The sequence below is a fragment of the Hippocampus comes genome, unplaced genomic scaffold, assembly GCF_001891065.2.
Source record: "Hippocampus comes isolate QL1 unplaced genomic scaffold, H_comes_QL1_v1.1 scaffold100, whole genome shotgun sequence".
Taxonomy (NCBI): Eukaryota; Metazoa; Chordata; class Actinopteri; order Syngnathiformes; family Syngnathidae; genus Hippocampus; species Hippocampus comes.
The window spans coordinates 193,825-198,887 of record NW_017805282.1 but is presented as its reverse complement, the minus strand read 5'-3'; the positions used below and the strand labels follow the sequence as shown (position 1 = coordinate 198,887).

General features: G+C 40.0%; 1 long non-coding RNA gene across 1 annotated transcript; it reads left to right on the top strand.

The window, feature by feature from the left end:
* Positions 1-1,878: 1,878 nt before the first annotated feature.
* On the top strand, positions 1,879-2,423 carry LOC109516782 (uncharacterized). The gene is made up of 2 exons (XR_002168412.1): positions 1,879-2,271; positions 2,356-2,423. It is a non-coding gene; the product is annotated as an uncharacterized LOC109516782 (long non-coding RNA).
* Positions 2,424-5,063: the final 2,640 nt, after the last annotated feature.

The window sequence follows — 5,063 nt, the reverse complement described above, 5'->3', positions numbered from 1 at the left end:
TATATATATATATATATATACACACACACACATAAGGGAAGACATAAAAACAATAAAACAATAAATAATAATTCTGTGTTGCTAAATAGTGAGCTCAGCTGTACAACAGCTACTTTTTACCACAATTTTGTGATAAAATTACCTGCAAAGACGTTATTGCTGAGTAGGGCAGGAAGTCAAAGTAGCCTGGCACATCGAGGAAAATATCAATATTTCATATTTAGACAACCAGAATGGATGCTGACATTATTTGCTCCAAAGCCCAAATTAGCCTTTTGATGGGATTTGGGGCCATCAGTGAACTATACTTGAACTCACAAAGCTGCTCCCCCAGTGGATGAATGACATTCTCAAAGAGTTGATAAGCAATACATAAGCTGGCATTATTAAATCTGTTTGGGAAGCATTGGCCAGTCGTGGCATATCACGGTTGCCAGTGTCCACGATGAGACAAGTATTGCCCATTCATTTGCAATCCCTGAGCCATTTCGAGCAGTCCAGTGGTCAAGTCCTTCCCCACCAATTAAATGGTGCTTTCCCATCTCACCTGCTGAAAGTTGGACAACACCTTGGATTGGTTGCAAGTCAATCACCTAGGACAGCTAGCAAAAGACAACCATTTCCTGTTAGAATCAGGCCATCGCTGAGAAAAGAACTGAATCCACACCACACCGCCCCCCCACAGAGGTCAGACGACAGTGAGGTCACCTCCATGCTAGCCTGCTAAACTATAAAAGCAAAAAAACCGAGTCACAAACGGGGCGTAAATATGATCTGAGTATCTTTATGAACACCTCAGACTCATGCACATTTTGCTTTGTGCAAAATCATAGCGGGCTAATCGCAGGCTGCTTATCAGGACACAATCCACAATAATTACAAATAATACACATGATCATAATCGGACTCACCCTTTGACTCTTATTGTCTCATGTAAGCAGAGTACACGTCAGTCTTCACTGTTATTCTGTCCTATTTGCTGCGGAAAAACAGCCCATGTGAAGAAATGACGAGTCTTACTTTTTTTTTTCACAATTCTGCATTCTCTTCTCATTCGACCAAACTTTTCCCACAAGAGGACTCATGCGAGGTTGGTTTGTACAATGCACAGGATGGTGACTTCCTGCCACCGTTGTATTTATTTCTTGATTCCACATAACTAAGTGAAGAGTATCCGGCTACAGATGTTTAACCCAATCAAACAAAGAGTCCCAGAGGTCAGGGAGGTGCTCATGGGATTATGTTTCATGTCTACTTGTACCCAGTGCGATGTCACAGATTAAATTACCCTGTAATCACCATTTGACCTATAAAATATGCCGTTGTGATGAGTCGAGGGAGCGGGCTGACCTCGACTTTCAGCGCTAAATCCTTCGAGGACTAAACAAGGAATCTCAAGGACACAAAGGAATGCATTTTGTCAGAGCACACATAACAGACACACAAAATGATAACGACTATGTGTATTAATTGTCTTCCTAAGAGAATAATACAGCTGTTGCAGATGTTATGCATGGCTGCAAACTCAAATATTTGTGTCCCAATGATTCTAGGAGCTGAGTTATCTGAGGTTTTATGCCCCTGTTATGGTTCCAGACCATTCCGGAACAGGAGCGGAACCCACAAACGCAGACACGGATAAGATGGAGTAGAAAAAGGTTTATTTACAAATAAGGTCTCAAGACCGACAAAGTACATTTTAATCTGATGTTATATTATTATCATTTTATGTTTGAGCATCATATTATTGCATGTTAAGATGACCTAAATTGCATTCTGTTGTTTAATGATTGCTTAGAAGTGTTTTTAGGTTGATAGCTTATTATTGGCTGTTGAAGTAAGGGAAAGCAGGAAGTGATTTTAGTTGCCAAGTTGTAAGTGTCATCAGAATAGTTTAGTTGGAAATGAATAATATTTTGTTTCAACTTCATGGCAAAGAGGACATTTTTTGTTTGTTTTATGCACATTATGTATTCACGTTGTGAAATATTTATTTTGTAAAATTAAGTTTCGTTATTTCGATGTTATCGCTATTATTGCGAGACTTGCGCTGTGGTAAGGTGGTTTTTGCCCAGACACGTGCAGACAAGACATACGAAGAGCAGCAGCTACAAGGACTGTTCGCTATCTGTTCAAGGTATTTTATGATTTATTTGGTTGTGTATATGAAACTTAATGCAAGATCTGACTGTAATCCTTATATTTGTGATGTAGATATCGAAAGTGTATTTTTTGTTGACCAAGACCTCCGAAGTGGCAGGCGGCAATGAGGTTAGCTTTAGCCCACATTTTGGATTAGCTTCGTATATTGTTTCTGTATTGTGAATTGCTGAATGTATTTTATTTTACCGACAGTTTTCACGGTGTTGGTGTACCAAGACAACCCCAAAGACACTATTAAACACCCGTCATTTGGAAACCGTGCTCTGGTTTTATTACTTTGGAGCTACACAAGTGTTTTTTCGATCGTGCTGCGGTGCAGACGGCCTTTTCAATCAAGCTGCGTTCAAACGGAATCTATCTCTCCTTTTGCCGTTTCGTAAAGTCGAGCCATCCATTCAAAAACAACAAACCCCTCAATTTACAACATCATAAAACGCTGGAAACAAAATAACCAGGATAAGGATGAATTTAACCAAAAGCGCTGGCAAACGGCAAAGGGAAATCAAGAAAGCAAAATCACTTGTCGCAAAAAGACAAGGCGAATTATCCGACAATTAGTGATGGCTTGACAGTCTCTTCTCACAGGTGACACATAATGATATGACGAGGAACAGGTGTGGAATGGGAGGAAGAGCCCTCTACTGCCACCTGCTGGAGACAACTCAAAACAGAAACTAGAAACCTGTTAGAGTCGCTCAGTCCAAACAGGTACAGTACGAGTTGAGGGATCGGACAAAGCATATCGCCGAACCCCCATGATGACCAAAAACATTGGACTACATTTGTTTTATTCATGTAGTACTTCTCACAGAAAGGTCTTACAAAATACTATTACAATCAAATATCAGAAGAGATTAACAACAGACAACAACAGCAACAACAAAAAAAAAAGTGAAATACAGAAACAATGCAAAACGATATGTTTTGAGTTACATTTTTAAAATGTTCTCAGAGCAGGTTGCTCTCAGCTCGTATGGAAGTGCATTCCACCACTTTGACGGAACCGACTCAAAAGCTCTCTCACCTTTAGTTGTTAATTTTGTACTATGTACAACCAGTAGAAGGCGGTCAGCAGACCTCAGTGACCTGACAGGACAGTTAAAAGAAGCAAGATCGACTAATTATGCAGGTGCTTGACCATGGAGAGCCCTGTAAGTGCTCTGTAAGTGCCCTGTAAGTTAGAATTTTGTATCGGATCCAGAAATGAACTGGGAGCCATTGCAAATAGGCTAAAACAGCAATGGTATGACTAAATGAATACATGCGATCTTGACAGAAGCTTCATTTTGAACTAACTGGAGGTGGTCTGATGAACTTTCGTTGAGACACGTGAAGAAAAAATTGCAGTAGCCTAGACGTGAAGAAACGAAAGCACGGATGATCATTTCTAGCTCGGAATGGGGTACCATGGATTTGAGTTTGGAAATGTTTTTAAGGTGAAAAAAGAAGGAGCTGGTTGTGATTTTGATGTGCTCACCAAGAAGCATGGCCTGATCAAATATGACCCTGAGGTTTCTCAAACTAGGGTGCACGTTTCTAATAAGAGACCCCAAGCAGCTAGCCACTTATGAAACTAAAATGTCAGGGGAAACAATTACCACAACTGAAGAGAGTTGCGAGTCATCCAATCCTTAATTACAGTCAGACGAACCTGCAATACATCTTTTTCATGTATCCTATCAGAGTTGAACGAAAAATACAACTAAAGGTCATCCGCGTACATGTACTATGAAACACCTTCAAAATTGCTGATAACATCTATAAGAGAAATTAAATATAGTGTAAAAATGATAGGCCCTAAACTTGAACCTTGGGGCACCCCGCGTAAGAAGGGGACAGACTGTAACTTGTGAGGGCCAACTGCCACCGAGAAAGATCTATTGGACAGATGAGATTTTAAACGACTGAAGGGTAGTCCCTGAAATGCCGACTCAGTACCTCAGCATTAACAAGGATGTGGTGGTCAAAGCTATCAAAGGCCGAGCTGAGCTGAAAAAGATCCTGCATTTACCAGCATCAGAAGCCACATTTGATGTCATTAGAAACCCTTAGAGGAGCTGTTTCTGTTGAATGCAATTGACAATACTGAAAGTTGTCGAAAAATGTTTAAATGTTTAAAGCAAAGATGAACTTGTTTGCCACTCATTTTCTAAAAATTGTGCACAAAGGGCAGCTTGGAAATGAGCCGATAATTGCCAAGAACTGAGAGGTCAAGATTTAGCTTTTTGAGAAGTGGCTTCACAACTGCTTGCTTGAAAAAAGACGGGGCACCATCAGAAACAGTGACCAATTGATTATGGACAGCAGAGATGGACCATTGGTGCTGAAAGCATTTTTTTAGCAAAGTTATGGGCAGGATATCTAATCGAGTCTTCATTGTACGCACAAGATATGCCCAATTTTGTAAAAAGACCGGAAAGAAATTATCCACAATTGGCTGTTGTGTGAAGGGTTTGGGAAGGGAGGAGATGGAAGGGGGAATTACGCAGGCCTTAAAATGGTGGCCTTCTTCATAAAAAAACGAAAAAAAACCATCAACATTTATTACAATCCTGATCAGAGGATACAGGTTGAGCAAGTGGCTGCGCACCACTAATACTACTTAATGGTGTCGAAAATGACCCTCGGATTTCTCTAATTGGTGGAGATTAGATTTGCAAAATAAAATTTAAACCCAAATTAAAAGATTCTTTGGTATTATTAGTTATTAACTAAACTGTTTGTGGTGTCATTTCCAGGCACATTCATTCACAATCACCCAGCATGAAGATTCTCTCAAATTTCGTGATGGTAAACTGAGAAGTCACTGAATTCAGCCAAAAAAAGGGCCATTAATCCAGGACGGTGATAAATTAAAATACAACAAAATAAATTGGAGTGGCCAACTTTGGCAACTAACA